Genomic DNA, 22,858 nt, shown 5'->3' with positions numbered 1-22,858 from the left:
TTAACGAGCTCGAGCTGGCTCGTTTGGCTCACGAGCCACAACAAAAAACACATATATATACTGATGTACACAAATACAAAAACAATTTAACACCAGAAAATATTTTACAGGTGACAACATAAATCACATTTCATAATCAAGCATTCAGCCTGCAACATTCATCAATCATCAGTTCATGCCTTCAAGCCTTCAAGCATCAGAGTTCACCCAGCATCAGAATTTAAAACCAACCAGCCAAGAGCCAACCAGGCAACTGGCAAGAGGCAACCAGCCAACCACTAAGTGTCTAAGTCACAACGTCCATGGCCATGGGCGGCTTCATGCATCACATGATCACAAGTCACAACGTTACTGTCTACTGCACGTCTGCACCAAAAGGATTTACAACTAACCAGCCAACTAACCAGTTAACCACTAGAATTTACAACTAAGTAACCAACTAACCAATAACCAGTTAACCACCAAAAGGATGGCAGTACCGCACTACTGACTAGTGCACTACTGTTACTGTCTACTGCACTACACACTAGCAGGCTAGCAGCTTAGCAGGAGTGCAGGACATGACAGCAACATGCCACCAAAACCAAAAGGCTAGCATCCACCATTAGCACATCTTTCTTCGGCCTGTACAAAACATTATAAATCAGCATAGTTTATAAATCAATACAATTATACAACACTATTGATGTTGGTAGCTATTATACTTACTAATTGCTTGCCACCACACCCTTAGGGAACTCCACAAACTCGATATCACCATCGTCCCCCTCCTGAGCAGTCCGCACATGACACATCAGCATTACATAGAACAAAATATTAGATGCAGTTAAAAGAAATATTAGATGTAGTTTCTATGTTACAGCCTATAATAAGATTACATACCACAAGAATAGGTGCAGTTTTCTCATGTTGAGAGCCCCTTATCCAACTAGATGCACAAATTAGTGCTTGAACTGTTGAAGGCTTCAAAGAACTCCGATAATCATCAACCACTCTTCCTCCAGTACTAAAAGTGGACTCTGATGATACACTACTTGCTGGGACAGCCAAAAATCTCTTTGCCATACTAGAGACTACTGGAAACCTATGAGCATGTTGTTGCCAATAGGGGAGCAAGCTGAAATTCTTATCACTAGTAGGCACATTTGGTTCATCTAAATAAATAAGCAACTCTGATTTTGAACCTTCTGTAGCACTAGACTCCAAATAATTCTGAAATTCATCTGGAACTACAGCTGCTAGTGAAGTGTTTGTACCCATTGATGAAGAGGTTGTCTAAGTGTTTTGGTTACTGTCACCCATTTTTTGGCGATACAACAACTCATATTTCTTATACAACCCTTCCAACTCTTTGTTGATCTCATCAAACTCCTTTTCACACCTAATGGAGTCATAAATCTAACCAAAGCACCATTTAATATACCTCATTTTAAACCTAGGATCAAGGATCGTAGCAATGACCATGATATTGTTCCTCTTTTCCCAATATTTATCAAATTTTTCTAACATGGCAACAGCCATACTCCATAGATATGGATCACCAGAATTCTTTGCTCCAATTAATGCAATCTTTACTTTCACTATATAAGGGTAGAAGACATTGGCTGTGGGATAAAGTGATCCTGAAAATGCAGTGGTTGCTCCAGCCATTGTCCCTAAGATTGGTCTAATCTGTTCATACATGTCCCATTGTGACTGCGAAGGCTCCCACAAATAGTTATGATCTTTTTCAGCATAGTAACCAAAAGCAGCCCTATAGTCAATGCAAGTATCCAACATTCTATATGTTGAACTCCACCTTGTTTTAACATCAAGAGAGAGCCCTTTTCCAACTTTTACAGCATACTCTTTGCAAACATAGATTCATACACTTTCATGCACTCATTTTTTATAGTCTTTCTACCAATACTTTCATAGCTGTTATTCATCCATTTCATCAAGATATTAAACCATCTGTGCTCTACCATTCGAAGTGAATACTCATGAACAATAATCATCTTAGCAATCAAATTTCTAGTGTGATCATGATCATATTCAGTGGGATTAACAACAAGAGAACCATCATCAAGAGCGAAGCTGATAGTACCTTGAGCAACCTTTGATTTTGCATTGGCCAACTTGTTCTGGTAGGCGGTGCACTTATCAAGATGTCGATTGAGCTGTGATGTTGGACCCCCAGGTTGGTACACATACAGTTTGTAACAAAACTTGCACTTGGCCTTCGTCACCATTTCCCCAAACTTCTTCTTTGATTGAACTTCGACCACCTTAAAATACTTCCAGCAATCTGCTCGCTTCACCCTCTTGACCTTACACTTTGAAGGAGATAATGGAACATCACCCTTTGCCCTTTTGACTCCTCTCTTTGCATTATGAACCTCATCTTCACCCTGGCTCCCACCATCCTCTGAAGATAGGCTTAGAGAGAAATCATCCTCCATGTCGAGGCTATTGTCCTCATCCTTGTCTTCCTCCTCTCTAGAATTAGTTGTTGGCTCCTGCATTTCAATCCAACATTACAATCTAGCATACAACAAAGAATGTGAAGACAACATAAGATTAGCATTTGAAGTTTTGGATACTCACCACAGATATAGAAACATTAGACCGATTGCCGGACGCCGATGATGCTGTCGCTGCATGCATCTTCTGCATCGAAATGGGTGGCTTCTTTGTGAGTTGCTTGGTTCGAGTTCGAGATCGAGACCCCAAACTTGCTGGCAATGGAGTGTTCTCCTCCTCCATAGTGCTTGAACTGTTGAAATGGTACATATTAATACAGTCCCAGTATCAGTCTCTCTTGAAGCCACTTCTCATATATGAAAAGGTATAAATCCTAATAAAACTACCACACAATAACAGTCCCAGTATCCTAGTGTCCCAGTATAAATCCTAATAAAACTACCACACAATAACAGTCCCAGTATCCTAGGAGCAATATCACTGAAGTTTTGAAAATGTAGCCATTTCTCTTCTCACCAATTCACTTAGGCAGCAGCAGCAGCCATGGCACCGCGATGGACATGGAGGTTGGCCGGCGGCGAGGCTCTTCAGGTGCTGCCGTGCTGGCGAGTTGGGCAGTTGGCGACTGGCGAGTCAGCGAGTGGCGATGGTCTTCGGGCGCGCGCACGGGTGTGCCGCGTGCGGACCTGCCCGGCCGCCCCGTCCGCGAGTGGCGATGGTCTTCGAAGCGGGAGCAGTGGACGCTGGCAGTCTGGCACGCCGCCGCCTGCCGGTGGCCGCTTGACCGAGCGGGAGCAGTGGATCAGTGCCGAGCGAGAGCAGTGGAGCAGTGGATCAGTGATTCAGTGCCGGAGCGGGACGGGAGCAGTGGATCAGTGGACGACTGGACATGGTCAGTGGTCACGTGGAGTGGAGGCTTGGAGCGCCGTCGCGCCGAGCGGCGAGCACGGAGCGCCCGAGGCGGCGTGGCAGCCACCGTCTAGGGTTTGTCAGTTTGTGGCGGTCTCCGGTCTGGCGGATTTGCGAATTGGGATTTGGGAATTTGGCGTTGCCGCGTTGCCTTGCCTCTTTGCGTAAATTGCGTTGGCTGTTGGCATTTGGTGGGCTCAGCCGCTCAGGAAGTGGCGTTGGGCTCAGGAGGTGGGCTGACAGCTGATGGGCCAAGCCAAAGAAACGAATGGCGCTGGAATGTGGCCAGCTCGGTTAGCTCGCGAGCTGGCTCGAGCTCAGCTCGAGCTGGCTCGTTAAGAAACCGAGCTAGGAGGCTGGCTCAGCTCGTGTAAAAATTCAAACGATCCGATCCGAGTCGAGCCGAGCAGGCTACGAGCCGAGCGAGCCAACGAGCCGCGAGTATTTCGTCCAGCCCTAAGTATGGTATAGCTTTTACCGCTTTCCAATATCTGCTAGGGATGACAATGGAAAATTTCCTACCGTAAAATAGCTCCACACACTCGTTCCTGGATTTTTTCCCGCGGGATCTTCAAAAACGCTTGTGGGGAATATTTTCCCATCCCGTTTAAATTATAATTAGGACACACATCATTTACTATTAATGCGAAACATTTCACTTATACATATTGTTAGAGGTAAGAAATTCATTATATGTACATCAAAATGAACATATTTGTAAAATGGGTGATCTCTTTACAAGATAATTATTTATTTGTATTATTAATTGATACATGAAAACATCGGCGCGTGTAGATTTAACGGGTCCCTGCGGCGAAGGGGATGTTGGATAAGAGGATGTGACCATATCTCTATCTCATTTGTCTATATAAATAGGCCTCTTTATACCCTATATAATACATCGCAAAATAGATCTTGTTTTGTTGGGTGAGTAATATGTTTGGTTTCATCAGACTAAACTCGAGTCCATAAATAACTAAAAATAGGACTAAAAAGAGAGGATTCATTCCCTTTTAACTCTTATATTTTATAATTTAGGGACTAAAATATAAGAAAACAGACGAACTAAAGTCTAGTTCCATAAAACCAAACAACACTTAACGGGCCGTTTGGATCCCTTCGTTTTAGAGAAATTGAAATTAACTTATTTAGTTTGGAATTTGACATTCCACCACTTTCCAAAGTTCAGATATAAGCCTATCTCAAATTTATGGGGTGGATGATGGGAATTGATTTTACGCATTAGTAGAATTTGTTTATACTATGTAACTTACATGGAACTCTTTGTCTCTGAAAGGGAATTAGGCTTACACCTATTTCCTAAATAATTTTGGTGGTTGAATTGCCCAACACAAATAATTGGACTAACTAGTTTGTTCTAGTGTATAAGTTATACAGGTGTCTGTAAGGAAAATGGTCCCCGGGCCATTTGGCTAATTGAGTTTTGGTGTTTGATGAACAACACAATCCGTGAACTAATAAGTTTTCTAGTGTTTGTGTTTATAGTTCACAGGATGCGAAGAGAATTGGACCAAGGAAAATGAGGATGCAACACCTCAAAAGAAGACATAAAAAGATGCATAGGAGTCCAATACTCAAGAACAAAAGAAGCCCGAAGAAATCAGCGAAGAAATCCAAGAAGCGGGCTGTCAGCCAGCGCCTGGTGGTGCACCGGACATTGGTGTCCGGTGTGCACCGGACTGTCTGCGCAGAGAGGCCACAGACAGGCGCTCTCTGGCTGTAGCACCGGACTGTCCGGTGTGCACCGGACTGTCCGGTGTGCCAACGGGCAGACGGCAACGGTCGGATCCAACGGTCGACTGCTACAGGCGCCAACGGTCGGCTGACGTGGCGTGCACCGGACACTGCACAGTAGATGTCCGGTGGTGCACCGGACTGTCCGGTGCACCCGACGACAGAAAGCTGCTGCTTTCTGTCCAACGGCTAGTTGGGGGTGTGGAGGCTATAAATACCACCCCAACCGGCCATTCTCAAGTGTGAGAGCCCAAGCAACATACCAAGGCATATAGTGCACATTTCCAAGAGCTCAAACACCCAAGTGCTTAATAGAATCACTCGGTGATTAGCGTAGGTGCTTTGCGAAGTGCTTAGGTTAGTTAGACCGCTTTAGCGCTTGCTCTAGGTGAACCCTAGTTAGTTGAGTGAGTTTTGTAAAACCACACAACCCCTCGGCTCTTGCGTGAGTCGTTGAAATTGTACCGAGTGGGGCGAGAGTCTTGCGAGACCGTGACAACCGCGTTTGTGTCACGGCCGCCACCGTGTACCGGAGGGAACGAGGCCCGCGGCATTTCGGCCGGAAGCTCGATAGTGGAGACGGCGGGGAGCGTCCGAGAGGAGCCGGAAGCGGAGCACCACTTGCGCGTGGAGAAGGCCCGTGGCTCTCTACGGAGTTACTCGACCGTGGTGCTTGGCCCTCGCGTGGGCTTCCCTTTGCGTAGGGGCACCAACGAGGATTAGTCGGGACCTTGCGTGGTTCCGGATACCTCGGTAAAAATACCGGCGTCATCCACGAGAGTTTGCTTCTCTACTTAAGCTCTTTACATTCCGTATCTATATTAAGCATTTAAGTTTCAATCTTGTAGTCATACTTATTTAGTGTAGATTGAAACTTAGCCTTTGCGGTAGAGATAGCAACACTTAGACAAAACCTAGTTTGCACATTCTAGTTTTGATTATTTGCATAGGTTTTGCTCTAGGGATTTATTTGTGGCCTAGTTTAGTAAAAGTTTTAGAAGTCCTAATTCACCCCCCCCCCCTCTTAGGCGTCACCCGTTTCCTACAAGTGGTATCAGAGCCCGGTTTGGCTTATTTGAAACGCTTTAGCTTCACCGCTAAAAGAGCCGACGCTTTTTAGAGGAAGGGATGGATACCCATAGGCCACCACACTTCGACGGCACTAACTTCCCATATTATAGTGCTAGAATGGCTTGTTATCTAGAGGCCGTTGATCTAGGTGTTTGGAGAGTCACTCGTGACGGGATGAAACCCCTCAAGAATCCCGAGAAACCCACCACGAGTGAAGAAAAAGAAATTCATTTAAATGCTAGAGCCAAAAATTGCTTGTATGAATCTCTTAGCATGGATATTTTTAATCAAGTATTTACCTTGAAAACTGCTAATGAGATTTGGCTAAAATTGCATGAGCTCCATGACGGCACATCCAATGTCCGTGAGCAAAAACATTGCCTAGTCTTAAATGAGTATAATTCTTTTGCTATGAAAGATGATGAGCTTGTTAGAGACATGTATTCTCGTCTGAATCTAATTATCAATGAGCTCAATTCTATTGGCATTAATAAGCTAGGTGATGCGGACATTGTGAGGAAGATTATCTCCCTGCTACCACAACAAAGATATGGGAGCATCATCACCATCCTTCACAACATGGAGGACTTGAGCAACATGACCCCGACCATTGTGATTGGGAAAATCGCGGCCTTTGAGATGTCGCGAAAAATGAGTCGGGGAGAGGAGCCAACTTCCTCAAGACCATATGCTTTTGCATGTGATGAAAGGAAGGGCAAAAAGAAGGCTCCCACTCCAAGTTCCTCAAGTGAAGAAGAGGAAGAAGAAGGAAGTGATGATGATGAAGATAATCAACCATGCACATCATCCTCCGAGGACGAAGAAACGATCCAACGCGTCGGAAAGGTAATGGGGATGATCCGCAAGATTAATCTAATGGGTGTGCCCCTGCAGGTCGAAGATCTTCTCTTTAACATTGACAGGAAAAAGCAAAGAAAGAGAGGATGCTTCGCATGTGGGGAGAAGGGCCACTTCAGGGACAACTGTCCAAATATGGCCAAACCCAAAAAGGAGAGAAGCAAAGGCAAGGCGCTAACGAGTGTTAGAACGTGGGAAGATTCTTCAAGTGAAGATGAACCTCCAAGGACGCGCAGCCACCGGTCCTCGTCACGATCATCACGGTCATCACACAAATGCCTCATGGCAAGAGGTAACAAAAGCACTCCATCCTCTAGTGATGAAAGTAGTAGTGATGATGAAGGTGAGGGAAAGGCCTCTCTAGATGAGCTTGCGGAAGCCGTAGAATTTTTCCAGGATGTTTGCACTAAGCAAAAGGCTCAACTTAAAACTTTGAAAAATAAGTTGGTTAGCTCTCAAAATGATTACAAAGGTTTGCTAGAAAAATTTGAAACTTTTGCAAACTTAAACAGTGAGCTATCAACTAAAATTGAGCTATTAGAATCTAGTGCTCCATTCACTGCTACCGATGATGGCCTTATTAAAAAGAATGAAAAACTGAAAGCTAAGTTAGCTAGCTCCCAAGAAGCTATTAAAAATTTGCTAGAGAAAATGGAAATTCTTAGCATACACAATAATGAGCTAACTACTAAGCTAGAAAACATTGGTAGCACCCCAGCAGCATCTTTAGTTGAAATACCTGAAATAATTAAGAAAGATGTTTCTACTTCCTGCTTTGATTTAATTGATGATTCTAACCCCTGCAACCAAGTCGTTGTTGAGAATATTATTGTAGAGACATGTTCGGATGAGGTTGCAAAGGAAAATGAACAATTAAAGCAAGAAGTGGCTCGCCTTGGCAAGGCTTTGTATGACAAGAAAGGCAAAGCCAAACAAATCCAACCTCCACAGGATAACACCACTGCGGGAGTGAACAAGCCTATGGAGGGAGAAACTGTGATTTGTAGGCTATGCCACAAGGAAGGCCACAAGTCTTTCCAATGCAAGGCGATGACCGGGGATAAACAAAGGCAAAAGCTCAAGCAAAAGCCATCAAGCAAAATCTCCAACACCTACATCAAAAAGGTGAACAAAAAGGATGCTACACCATACTTAATCAAGAAGAAAAAGAATGGAAAGGTGATAGCAATCAAGGTCAACAAGCAAGCCAACAAAGGAAAGGGGGCCAAACGCATTTGGGTGCCAAAGGAAATAATTTCAACCATGAAAAGCACCAAGAAGGTTTGGATCCCGAAAGGGAAGTGAGTGGACCGAAGGTCCATCGGGAAATTTGGAGACTTGGCAAAATTGGGATGTATATCATGGGATACATCATATTGGATCAAGTTTATTGCCAAATGGGTTAGTGAAAATTTTGGACCCAAATTTCCCACTCATGACTAAGGTAACTAGTTTTATTGTATTCTTCATTTTTAGATATGCGTATCTATTTACCTTCTATCTAGTTTACTTTTCTTGCCTAGTATTACATTTGTTATGTACTTTTGTTTAAAATCATGCATACTAGGTAAATCACATGGTAGGATTGCTTGCTTTCAATTCATATACTCAAGCAAACCTACATGGTTTAAAATGATTATTTAAGCACGGCACATAGCTTCTATATCACTCCATAGTAAATGATGCATAAATTGAAAATTTTTGATTTCTACAAAGTGTATCATTTAACTTACATGTGCCAAAGTTTGGATTATGGATAATTTGCCCCTCTTGATATCAAATCAAAGTGCATGTCTCCTACAAGTATTCAAAACTTGTATGCACACCTTTAGGGGGAGGTTACTCTATAATCTAACACTTTGAGACTAACACCTTTTCAAGTCTATTTCATGTGATAGTCTCATTGTAAGGAAAATGAAGTCCCCGGAGAAAGACAACAATCTTCCACTGCAAAATCTCCAAGAACTCTTATGTCTCTCAAGCTCACCATTGAATATCAATTGGTATCTTTTGAGACTACATTCAGTATCATTTACATGTCTTCTCCAATATTTGACTAGACTATATTTCATATCATATACTTCCTTGTTGCTAAAAATGCATATGTACTTAACTCATATTCTGTTACTTATGCATAAGGGAAGTTAGTCTTTTCAAATCATGTCTTGCACCTCTAATTTTCACTTGCTTTTTCCTAAGTAGAGGATCTCTGTCAAGGGGAGTATTTCTTCATCTCTAAAGGGGGAGAAAAACTCTTCCTAAAGGAGACAACTCATTTAGGGGGAGTAATCTTTTGAGGACTCTTTCAAGTGGTATCATTGACTCAGTTTAATTTAATATCCCTCTGGTGATATCATTTGATATTGAAAGTAGCCTAGAGGGGGGGTGAATAGGCTACACCTGAAAATTTTCACTAAAAACTTCGAAATAGGTTAAATTAAAGTTGCACAGGTGCAAACCGGTTCAGTCGATTTTAATCACAACTGAACAAGTTTGAACCCACTCAACTTGAATTTAATAATCTATTGAACAAATTCAAAGTAGTAAAGAAAATAGCTAAAGATTTGCCCTACACAAGAACTACTTGAATGAATAATATGAACCAACCAACGAATATGAAATGCTTATCAAGAACACACAAGAACACGCGATATAACCCGAGGTTCGGCAACCACCACAAAGGTGTCCTACTCCTCGTTGAGGAACCCACAAAGGGCCGGGTCTTTACCAACCCTAATCCTCCACAAGCCGACCACAAAGGTCAAGGCAATCTCTTCTCAAATCTGCTCAAGGAGCGGGTGATACAAACTTCTTGGGGTCGTCCACAAATTTGGAGACTCCCAAGCAACCTCTAACCGTCAAGGAACACGAGGTTCCAAGAGTAACAAATCCGCACACGGTTAAGTTTGCAACGAGCTCAAGAACAAGAGAATGGGAGAATCGAGATGAAATAGACAGCGAGTTCGATCGAGTTCACCTCACACCAAGGGTCCTTCAAATGATTGAAGGAGATGCGATTGCGGGTGTGAGAGGTGAAGTGAATGCTCTTGTTTGAGGGTTGGTCAGCCAAAGATTCGTGGGAGAGGCAGTAGTAAATGAGAGAGAGAGTGTTAGGGGGTATATAAAGGATCCCCCAAAAGCTGGCAGCCGTTGGGAGGAAAAGGGCAAAAACCGGTTGAACCGGTTTTCAAACCGGTTGAACCGGTTTCTACCAGGGGGATCCCGGTCCACTGGTCTACTCAGCCGGACACTGGACCGGTTTCAAAACCGGCTGAGTAGGGTCAAAATTCGGCTCAACCGGTTTCAGAAAAATATCTGCTCCGACTTTTCTGACAGCTCTGACTGTCAGACAGGTCAGAGCAGAGGTGGCAAGATGAACAGTACCAAAACCGGTTGAACCGGTTTTGGGACCGGTTGAACCGGTTTTGGGGGCTGAAACCAAACTTTGAGAATTTTGAAGAGAACTTAGGTGGAGACTTTGTGGGAGGTGAAATTTGTTTTTCTCAAGAGCATTCATGATCTGGGAAAAGATGATCTCAAGGAGTTTTCAAAAGAATTGAACTTGGCTCGTTTCACAACTTACTTAACCGTCACGGATCCCTCTTAATTGTACGGCGATTCCTATGACTCAAGAATTATAAACTTAGTACCGCCGACGATTCATAGCACTTGGAGCACGCCATTTGATGTGGAATTTTAAATCCGCTGTGCTTTATACTTTTATGCTCGTAGGATCTGTGCTTCTCCTGTCTGTAAAAATACTGTGTACACACTAGGAGCAAACTTGTTAGAATCTTAGTTTGTTTTGTCATTAATCACCAAAACCCTCAATTAGGGTTGATTGCACTTACAATCTCCCCCTTTTTGGTGATTGATGCCAAAACAAACTAGAATGGAAATAATAATTAAAAGTTACAAATACTTGTGATAAAAGTCTTTTGTGTATATGTAGCTCCCCCTAAATATGTGCATGAGTTTTGCGATATTAACATTGACTTGATATGTCAATTTGCAACATATTTAGAGAGAGAGAACAATCAACACCATACACAAAAATGATGAGATATGAAACATAATTGAATATAAAAAGTAAAAGCACATTCAAGCTCATCATTGCATAGCATATGATATGAAAAAGGTCTACAGCTATTACAATAGTGAGAGCTCGTCTCAACACATCATCAAGTGTTTATGGCTCTCAAGCCATGCATGCAGCAAATAGAGTTATTACAGACCAAGAGTTCATTACAAAAATAAAGTACTGAATAGTAAACGTTCTCCCCCTTTTTGGCACCAAGAACCAAAAAGAGAGAGATGGACGCGTCAAGCCAAGAATCACCAGTGGGGAGGAGGTTGATGAGGAGCAAAGAGGTGTTGCGCCAGGTCGTAGGCAAAGTGTTCCTCTCCAGACTGGGCCGGAGGAGGAGCACTGCCAGACGGGTCCTGGGGCGGAGGGTAAGATGACGATTGACCCGGATCCCCGCGATATGGGGGAGGGTCAAACTGCTCCGGATCATCAAAATAGGTTTCTTCTTCGACGTCATCGGCTGAGGAGAAAGGTACCCCATACGCCTGCTGGTACCACTCATTCACATCTGGAGGAGGAGGGTGAAGAGGTACATCAGGAGAGCGAGGGGCGAAGGGAGTACCCAAAGCAGAAGCTTGACGACGAAGGTTGTCGTCGGTCTCCCGCTGACGTCGAGCCACCTCATGGACATCTGCAGCAATATTACGGCACATAGAGAAGAAGGACGCAAATCCGTGGGCCAGGCGGGCACCCATCCCACGTCCACGACCTCGACCACGACCACGACCACGTGGTGTGGGAGATCCGCGGCCAGGGGAAGGGCGCGAGGCACCACCAGCAGCAGCAGCAGCACCAGTACCGGCAGACGGACCAGCAGATGTAGGACCACGGGAACTGGAGGGAGCTTTCCTGAGACGCCCAGCTGGATTGTTGGGATCAATCCAGAAGGGAGTGTATGACTGATGTCGGGTGCCTTTCTCAAATCTGAATTGGGTCACGACCTCAATCATCTTCATAATGAATGGGGCATGAAGACACCCCTTCAAAGGAAAGCAAGCTGCATGAATAATCTCCTGCCAAATCATGTCAAAGACATTAATCCTTTCTGAGCTGTTTGGTTTCATAAAAGAGAGCAAAACCTTGCTCTCCCCAAGGATGTTCATCTGATTTCCCCCTTTTGGAATGAGGGTCATCCTGCAGAGGGAGTTGATATAGCGATAATACTTGTGAATGTTGGTTGACTCCCAATACTTTCCAGACTCAGACAAATGAAGGTCCTTGGCTTCATCTCTTGTGGGCTGACGGTAATCATGAATCTTAATCCTGTCTCCAGATATATCCTCGTCAGAAAAACCAAGAATGTGAGCAAATCTACGATAGCTCACCTTGTACCAACTACCTTCAATGAAGAAGTTCAGGTAGGGGTAGTTGTAATGGCTCTCCTCATCAGCCAGCTTTATCCAGAGAGTGGAATAAAATTGTGCAATCACTTCATCATTCCAATCATATTGGAATGTCATGATGTTCTTCATTTGCTTCCTTTCACAGGCCCTCAGTGCCTGTGACATCTCTGGGTCTCCAATTGCTTCGCAACCCTCCCAGTTAATGTAACGTTGATGAAGGATGGGCTGATGCTTCTTGGGTAGAATAACTGAATTATAGAAATCAACATGGTGAAGAGTCCAGAAACGATTTCCATCGATCCTGGCATCGCGAATACGCAATACCGGATTTTGGAAACGCAGATCCTGGAGAAGTGCAGATCCTCCACTGGCCGTGAAGTCCGTGACTGGCTCATTGCCAGCACGCCGAGCTTCGGCCCGGTGGAGCACCAAGCCGCGAATCACAGGAGCCGATGCCGGGGGAAGATCAACTTCATCGTCCTTCCCACCGTCATCGTCACTTGCAGGCTCCCATGCCTGCGGATTCGTGGCAGGTCGAGACCTACCGGAGGGAGTCCGGGAAGTCCGACCCCGAGCACTTTGAGACCCGGAGGCCTCAGTACCCGGCATGACATTTCCACATCCGCGCCCTCACTTGGATCGAGAGCGAGGAGGGGTATCACCATGGATCTCCTGTTCATCTGAAGAGTCGGATTCTACCACTGCTGGGTTCCTTCGTCGCACCATTCTAAGAAATAAGAGATAGAACCTATGATGAGCAAGGATCAACCACGTTTGAGAAGAAACGCATAAGAGATTGAATCATGCACTTCAACCGTTCATATGAGCGGTTCAACTACAATGAACAATATCAAATCGCTAATCTCAAACAGTGTTTGTGACAAAATGAAGATAGCCTAAGTGTTGCAATCACTTAAACCAAAATGTACCCAACGAATGATACATAAGATAATCAAGAACGCGTAGGATCGAGTACAAGGAAATAACATAGAACAGTACCTCGATCCGAAGATGGGGGTCAAGATCTCCAAACGAGAAGGAGGAAGATGGTGGAAACACGCCGGGAAGAACGGATCTCCAACCACACTTCCAAACGGGTGAGAGCACGAGAGAGTTTGGAGAGGAGAGAGGAAAAACAGGAGTGGCGGCGGCGGCTGGAAACGAGACTGAGAAAGGAAGAGAAGAGAGGGAGAGGTATAAAAAGGAGAGGAGTCGGCCGCCAGAAAGCCGAAAACCGGTTCAACCGGTTTCAAAACCGGTTCAACCGGTTTCGGGTCAAACGGCGCAGTAAAAGCGCGCAGAAAACAGTGTTGACTGCGCGCAAAACCTGGCAGTCTGACAGCACAGACTGCAAGACTGACAGCGCAGACTGCGCAGCTGTCAGCGCAGACTGCGCGCGGACTGACGGCGCGACGGCCAAAACCGGTTCAACCGGTTTTTAGACCGGTTCAACCGGTTTCCACCAGGAAGAAACCGGTTGAGTGGTCTACTCAGCCGGTTTACTCAACCAGATTTCAAATATTGCCCGGAAGGGCTGAAATATCACTTAGCAATTATGACATGAGATATTATAGAGATAAAAATGACATTTCTCAATTCATATTGCTCAAACAAACAATTTTCAATCATCAAATTTGATCAAAATTTAAGTTATTAAGTCACGTTTCGAGAATCCAAGATATTTAGCTCACTCCTAAGAAAACAAAACCTAGTCTCATCAAGGGGTTTAGTGAAGATATCGGCTAGTTGATTTTCGGTGCTCACATGAAAAAGTTCGATATCTCCTTTGGCTTCATGGTCTCTCAAGAAATGGTGTCTAATGTCAATATGTTTAGTTCTAGAGTGTTGCACTGGATTGTTTGCAAGTTTTATGGCACTCTCATTGTCACACAAAAGAGGAATTTTGTTAAACTCACAACCAAAATCTCTAAGGGTTTGCTTCATCCATAGCAACTGTGCACAACATGCCCCAGCTGCTATGTATTCAGCTTCTGCAGTGGAGAGTGCAACACAATTTTGTTTCTTGGAACTCCATGACACTAAGGACCGCCCAAGGAATTGGCAAGTCCCAGTAGTGCTTTTTCGATCTACTTTGCAACCGGCATAATCTGAGTCAGAATAGCCAAGCAAATCGAAAAAGGAGCCTTTAGGATACCATAATCCTAGGTTTTGGGTGTGGACTAAGTATCTTAGAATTCTCTTAACGGCTACAAGATGGCAGTCTTTAGGATTTGCTTGAAAACATGCACACATACAAACACTCAACATTATATCAGGCCTAGATGCACATAAGTAAAGCAGTGATCCTATCATTGATCTATATAATTTTTGATCTACAGGTTTACCTTCCTCATTTAGGTCGAGATGTCCATTTGATGACATTGGAGTCTTGGCGTGCTTTGCTTTTTCCATGCCAAACTTCTTGAGCATATCTTGAGTATATTTAGTTTGGCATAGAAAGGTACCTTCCTTGAGTTGTTTGACTTGAAATCCCAGGAAGTACTTTAGCTCGCCCATCATAGACATCTCAAACCTGTTCGTCATTACTTTGCTAAACTCTTCACAAAATTTTTCATTAGTACTACCAAATATAATGTCATCAACATATATTTGGCACACAAATAATTCATTATCAACTTTTCGAGTAAACAAAGTAGAGTCAGCTTTTCCTATAGTGAACCCATTTTTAATTAGAAAATCTTTAAGACAATCATACCAAGCTCTAGGGGCTTGTTTAAGCCCGTAGAGTGCCTTGTGAAGAAGATAAACATGATTTGGCTTCTTTGGGTCTTCGAAGCCCGGTGGTTGCTCCACATATACTCTTTCTTGTAGTGGTCCATTTAGAAAAGCGCTCTTGACATCCATTTGATATAGCTTGAAATCATGGTTAGTAGCATAGGCAATTAATATTCTAATTGATTCTAACCTTGCTACCGGCGCATATGTTTCACCAAAGTCAAGTCCTTCCACTTGAGTATAGCCTTGGGCAACCAACCTTGCCTTGTTTCTTGTAACAACGCCATTTTCATCTTGCTTGTTCCTAAAGACCCATTTAGTCCCAATCACATTCTGTTTGGGTCTTTGGACTAAGGACCAGACTTCATTCCTAGTGAAGTTGTTCAACTCCTCTTGCATCGCAGTTATCCAATCCGGATCACCCAATGCTTCTTCAACCTTAAGTGGCTCAAGAGAGGAAACAAACGAGTAAAATTCACAAAAATTAGCTAAACGAGATCGAGTCGTTACCCCTCTCCTGATGCTACCCAGGATGTTGTCCACCGGATGATCCCTTTGAATTGAATGACGGACTCTTGGATGAGGCGCTGATGGATGTCTTTGTATTGGCTCTTCCTCATCAGCTACTTGATCAAGAGGCACTTCACCATCAATATTTTCTTGTTCATCTTCTACCACTGTTGGCATCCTTTGATGATTTTCTTCGTGGTTTGGATGACTTGAGGTTGATGGGTTTGCTTGGGTGGAGACATTGTCACTCACCACCCTTGCACCCACATCAACTACCTCATTGGTCATCCACAAGGTTCCTTCTTCATCATCCCTTTCTTGAGGTCTCACCTCACCTATGGCAAGTTTCTTTATGGCCTCACAAGGTAGTTTTTCATTTCCTGCAGTGTCATTAGAAACATGCCCTTGCGAGCCATTAGACTCATCAAATGTCACGTCTATCGCTATTTCAACAAGACCAGTGGAATTGTTGAAAACACGATATCCATGAGCATTTGATGCATAACCAAGCAAGAAACCCTCGTCCACTCTAGGAGCAAACTTTGAGCTCTTGACTTTCTTGTTAAGAATAAAACATTTACAACCGAATACTCTAAAATAATCAACTTTAGGTTTGTTACCAGTGAGAAGCTCATAGGCAGTCTTTTTGTAGATCTTATGAAGATAGAGGCGGTTGATTGCATGACAGGCGGTGTTGACCGCCTCTGCCCAGAAGTTGTCAGGTGTCTTGTATTCATCCAACATGGTTCTTGCAGCTTCAATTAGAGTCCGGTTCTTTCTTTCCACAACACCATTTTGTTGTGGAGTGTAAGGCACCGAGAACTCATGCTTGATTCCCTCTTCTCCTAAGAATTCTTCGACACCTGTGTTCTTGAATTCCGTCCCATTATCGCTTCTCACTTTCTTGATTTTGAGCTCAAATTCATTTTGAGCTCTCCTCATAAATTTCTTTAGGATTTCTTGAGTTTCACCTTTGTCACTCAAAAAGAAAACCCAAGTGAATCGAGAAAAATCATCAACAATAACTAAACCATACTTACTACCACCAATGCTAATGTAGGCCACAGGTCCGAAGAGGTCCATGTGAAGAAGCTCCAATGGCCTCTTTGTTGTGACCACATTCTTTGATTGATGTGGGACTCCATGTTGCTTTCCTGCTTGGCATGCGCCACAAACCCTATCTTTCTCAAATACAACATTTGTTAGTCCAATGATGTGATTATCCTTTTGAAGTTTGGCCAAATTCCTCATACCGACATGGGCTAGCCGGCGATGCCATAGCCAACCCTTGTCGGATTTTGCCACTAAACAAGTCTCAGGCGTCACTTTACTTGTTGTGAAATCAACAAGATAAAGCTTACCCTTCAAGCGACCTGTAAAGGCAACTGAGGAGTCCTCCCTTCTAAGGATTTTCACATCCACATCCGAAAATAAGCAATTATAACCCATTCCACAAAGTTGTGAAACGGACAACAAATTATAGCTCAAGGAATCTACTAATAAAACATTTGAAAGTGATTGTTGGTCAGAGATAGGAATTTTACCAATACCAATCACCTTACTCTTGCCACTATCTCCAAACACAATTTCTTGTGCTTCTTGAGTTAGTTGCAATGTATGAAACATCTCTTTCTCCCCGGTCATGTGATTTGTACATCCACTGTCAAGCACCCAACTTGACCCACCAGAGGAGTAGACCTGCAAAACAAGTTTAGGCTATACTTTTAGGTACCCAAATTGAATTGGGTCCTACAGTGTTAGTTATAGCCTTGGGTACCCACACACTTCTTTTCATGGCTTTTTGTTTAGTGTAGGCACCCACATATTTCACAACTAATTTCCCTGAATCCCAGGTTAACATATAATCACAAAGATATGAGTGGGAAATGGGAGCATTAGATTTTTGTCCACTTGAGGATCCCACTTCCTTCATCTTACTCTTTGTGGAACTCAAGTTGACCTTTACCTGAGATGACTTGTCATTTGATGAGTGGATCCTCCCCAAGGCATCATATAGAGTGGTTCCCTCTATGAACTTGGGGGATCTCCACCCCTTATGCACTGTGCTAGGGTTTTCCTTGGATGAGTTGAACCCAAGCCCCCTTCTACCCTTGTTGGGCTTAAGGGACTTGTACTTGGGTTCAACTTTCTTTAACCCATCATTGCTAGAGCATCTTTTCAAAATTTCTTTGACCTTCACCTGTGGGCTTTGCTTCCTTGCATGGTTAGTTATACAACAAGAAGCATGATATTTGGCACAATGCTTGCAAGAATTATCATTAGAGCTAGACTTAGATTCAAAAACTAAAGTGGGGGCATTGATGTTCTTGCAACTTTCAAGTTGCACTTGAAGTTCTTGATTTTGAACATTCAAGCTTGACATGCTTGATTCAAGTGCACTCTTTTCATTTGCAAGGTTATCAATAGAGGTTTTCAAGTTAATTACTTCTATATCTTTATTGTGAATCAACTCTTGAAGCTCTAGGTTTCTTTCCTTTTCAAGGATAAGCAAGTCTTCTTGAGCATCAAGAGTTGCCTTTCTTTTATCTAGCTTTTCCATTAATTTTGTGATAACATTGTATCCATTTAAGCCAAATTCTTTAATCATTTTATTTTTCATGGCAATTTGATCATCATCATCATCATTTGAAAAATCATTACTAAACAAAGTTACCTTATCTCCCTTTGCCATGAGGCAAGTTGGAATGTAGGAGTCGTCTTGAAGGTTGGTGAAGAGTTGCGCGCTTGAGGTAGATTGGATGGCCACATTTGCCACCACTTCCTCTTCCTCGGAGCTAGAACTCTCATCATCGGAGTTCCATTCTTCACCAATATGAGCTTGTCCATACTTCTTCTTCTTGAAGTATCCCTTGGTCTTGCCTCCCTTTTTAAACTTATCCTTCTTGTATTCCTTCTTGGCTTCTTGTTCCTTCTTGTTAGGACAATCCGCTATGAAATGACCGGTTTGGCCACATTCATAGCATGCCCTCTTCTTTCCTTTCCTTTGGAACTTGTCATTCTTCCTTACAAATTTCTTGAAAGTTTTGATGAACATAGCTGTGTCTTCATCACTTGAGCTATCTTCATCACTTGAGGTCTCGACCACTTTCTTTGCTTTGTGGTCTTTGCTCTTCTTGAGATTGTCTTGTTCATTTGTGATCAAGGCATGAGAGTCTCTTGTCTTGATGGGGGCTTCCTCGGACTCGTGTTGTTGAATTTTTGCAAATAGTTGATGAGGCGTCATATCCTCATAATCATCACGATCCCTTATCATCCTTGCAAGACTTTTATCTTTCTCTTTATAAGCTCTCATGAACAATCTTGTGACCTTGGAGTCACTCCAATCTTCACTCCCAAGTACTCTTATTTTGTTGACCAATACCATCAATCGATCAAAGAGTGATTGGAGCGACTCACCCTTTGTCCAATCATACCTTGCAAGCTCACTTTCCAAAGCTTCAACTCTATGTCTTTTAGCTTTGGGATCTCCTTCATGTGACATTCTAAGAATGTTCCAAATGTCACGAGCATCTTCTCTTCCTTGAACTTTCCGGTATTCTTCCGGACAAAGACTTCCTTTGATTATGCTCACTGCTTGAGCATTTCGATGAACCTCTTGCATCATTTCCGGAGTCATCTCTTCTCCTTGGGCGGGCTTATACATACCTACATTAACAATCTCCCAAAGACTAGGATGCACACTGATTAAATGCGACTTCATCTTGTCGGCCCACTCATCATAGTTCAACTCACTAAGAGTTGGTAACTTTCCAAGTGGGGCGGAAGAGAAGTTGGGAATATAATTTCTAGAGTAATCGAATTGAACTTTACTAAAGTCATTACCTTTGCTTTTGGTAGATGATCCTTCGGTGTTGAGACTTACCTTGCTCAATACCTTAGACACCAAAAGATCCACTAGATCGTCATTATAATCAAATGTTCCCTTACCTTTACCTTCTTCGGCCTTTCTTCTTGTTTCCTCTTCTTCGGCCTTTTTCTTAGCATCTTCCTCTTTCATTTTGAGGAACATTTTCTCGGCAATCTTCATGGCGAGGTCGAGGACCTTGGGGTCCACTTCCTCACCGGAAGATGTGACGGGGATTTCCTCGAGAAGAGGATCCACATGGTCCCGTTGTGTAGACATGATCGTTTCCTCACGCGGTTAAGCGTAAAACGAGGCACGAAGCTTTGATACCAATTGAAAGTAGCCTAGAGGGGGGGTGAATAGGCTACACCTGAAAATTTTCACTAAAAACTTCGAAATAGGTTAAATTAAAGTTGCACAGGTGCAAACCGGTTCAGTCGATTTTAATCACAACTGAACAAGTTTGAACCCACTCAACTTGAATTTAATAATCTATTGAACAAATTCGAAGTAGTAAAGAAAATAGCTAAAGATTTGCCCTACACAAGAACTACTTGAATGAATAATATGAACCAACCAACGAATATGAAATGCTTATCAAGAACACACAAGAACACGCGATATAACCCGAGGTTCGGCAACCACCACAAAGGTGTCCTACTCCTCGTTGAGGAACCCATAAAGGGCCGGGTCTTTACCAACCCTAATCCTCCACAAGCCGACCACAAAGGTCAAGGCAATCTCTTCTCAAATCTGCTCAAGGAGCGGGTGATACAAACTTCTTGGGGTCGTCCACAAATTTGGAGACTCCCAAGCAACCTCTAACCGTCAAGGAACACGAGGTTCCAAGAGTAACAAATCCGCACACGGTTAAGTTTGCAACGAGCTCAAGAACAAGAGAATGGGAGAATCGAGATGAAATAGACAGCGAGTTCGATCGAGTTCACCTCACACCAAGGGTCCTTCAAATGATTGAAGGAGATGCGATTGCGGGTGTGAGAGGTGAAGTGAATGCTCTTGTTTGAGGGTTGGTCAGCCAAAGATTCGTGGGAGAGGCAGTAGTAAATGAGAGAGAGAGTGTGAGGGGGTATATAAAGGATCCCCCAAAAGCTGGCAGCCGTTGGGAGGAAAAGGGCAAAAACCGGTTGAACCGGTTTTCAAACCGGTTGAACCGGTTTCTACCAGGGGGATCCCGGTCCACTGGTCTACTCAGCCGGACACTGGACCGGTTTCAAAACCGGCTGAGTAGGGTCAAAATTCGGCTCAACCGGTTTCAGAAAAATATCTGCTCCAACTTTTCTGACAGCTCTGACTGTCAGACAGGTCAGAGCAGAGGTGGCAGGATGAACAGTACCAAAACCGGTTGAACCGGTTTTGGGACCGGTTGAACCGGTTTTGGGGGCTGAAACCAAACTTTGAGAATTTTGAAGAGAACTTAGGTGGAGACTTTGTGGGAGGTGAAATTTGTTTTTCTCAAGAGCATTCATGATCTGGGAAAAGATGATCTCAAGGAGTTTTCAAAAGAATTGAACTTGGCTCGTTTCACAACTTACTTAACCGTCGCGGATCCCTCTTAATTGTACGGCGATTCCTATGACTCAAGAATTATAAACTTAGTACCGCCGACGATTCATAGCACTTGGAGCACGCCATTTGATGTGGAATTTTAAATCCGCTGTGCTTTATACTTTTATGCTCGTAGGATCTGTGCTTCTCCTGTCTGTAAAAATACTGTGTACACACTAGGAGCAAACTTGTTAGAATCTTAGTTTGTTTTGTCATTAATCACCAAAACCCTCAATTAGGGTTGATTGCACTTACAGATATAATTCTTGATGAGGGCAAGCTTTTATTTACTTCCTACATGCTTTTAATGTCTTCCTTTTCGGTGGTTGATGCCAAAGGGGGAGAAGTTTTGGGACCAAAGCAATGAAAACATATCAAACACCAGACCAAAGCAATGAAAACATATCAAACACCAAACACCACTAATTTAAAATTCTATATCTCCAAGTGACTTTTTCAAGTGGTTTTGGTTATTTGGTCCAAAAAAATAGGAAGTAAGTGAATTATGGAGTTAGGGGGAGGCTTAAGTCCATAATATCACATTGTGGGGACAATCATGCATCTTAGCAAGTAGATTGCATATCTTCACTCAAATACTTGTATTATTTGCTTGCTTTGGTTGTGTTGTCATCAATCACCAAAAAGGGGGAGATTGTAAGGAAAATGGTCCCCGGGCCATTTGGCTAATTGAGTTTTGGTGTTTGATGAACAACACAATCCGTGAACTAATAAGTTTTCTAGTGTTTGTGTTTATAGTTCACAGGATGCGAAGAGAATTGGACCAAGGAAAATGAGGATGCAACACCTCAAAAGAAGACATAAAAAGATGCATAGGAGTCCAATACTCAAGAACAAAAGAAGCCCGAAGAAATCAGCGAAGAAATCCAAGAAGCGGGCTGTCAGCCAGCGCCTGGTGGTGCACCGGACATTGGTGTCCGGTGTGCACCGGACTGTCCGGTGTGGCACCGGACAGTCTGCGCAGAGAGGCCACAGACAGGCGCTCTCTGGCTGTAGCACCGGACTGTCCGGTGTGCACCGGACTGTCCGGTGTGCCAACGGGCAGACGGCAACGGTCGGATCCAACGGTCGACTGCTACAGGCGCCAACGGTCGGCTGACGTGGCGTGCACCGGACACTGCACAGTAGATGTCCGGTGGTGCACCGGACTGTCCGGTGCACCCGACGACAGAAAGCTGCTGCTTTCTGTCCAACGGCTAGTTGGGGGTGTGGAGGCTATAAATACCACCCCAATCGGCCATTCTCAAGTGTGAGAGCCCAAGCAACATACCAAGGCATATAGTGCACATTTCCAAGAGCTCAAACACCCAAGTGCTTAATAGAATCACTCGGTGATTAGCGTAGGTGCTTTGCGAAGTGCTTAGGTTAGTTAGACCGCTTTAGCGCTTGCTCTAGGTGAACCCTAGTTAGTTGAGTGAGTTTTGTAAAACCACACAACCCCTCGGCTCTTGCGTGAGTCGTTGAAATTGTACCGAGTGGGGCGAGAGTCTTGCGAGACCGTGACAACCGCGTTTGTGTCACGGCCGCCACCGTGTACCGGAGGGAACGAGGCCCGCGGCATTTCGGCCGGAAGCTCGATAGTGGAGACGGCGGGGAGCGTCCGAGAGGAGCCGGAAGCGGAGCACCACTTGCGCGTGGAGAAGGCCCGTGGCTCTCTACGGAGTTACTCGACCGTGG

General features: G+C 43.8%; 1 long non-coding RNA gene across 1 annotated transcript; it reads right to left on the bottom strand.

Moving 5' to 3' along the window:
* Nucleotides 1-568: 568 nt before the first annotated feature.
* On the bottom strand, nucleotides 569-912 carry LOC103627861 (uncharacterized). Its single transcript, XR_553870.2, has 3 exons — nucleotides 883-912; nucleotides 709-770; nucleotides 569-624 (listed from the first exon to the last, which is right to left on the bottom strand). It is a non-coding gene; the product is annotated as an uncharacterized lncRNA (long non-coding RNA).
* Nucleotides 913-22,858: the final 21,946 nt, after the last annotated feature.

Source organism: Zea mays, chromosome 5 (genome assembly GCF_902167145.1).
Source record: "Zea mays cultivar B73 chromosome 5, Zm-B73-REFERENCE-NAM-5.0, whole genome shotgun sequence".
In the NCBI taxonomy this organism is placed as follows: domain Eukaryota; kingdom Viridiplantae; phylum Streptophyta; class Magnoliopsida; order Poales; family Poaceae; genus Zea; species Zea mays.
This window is presented reverse-complemented; position numbering and strand designations above follow the sequence as displayed.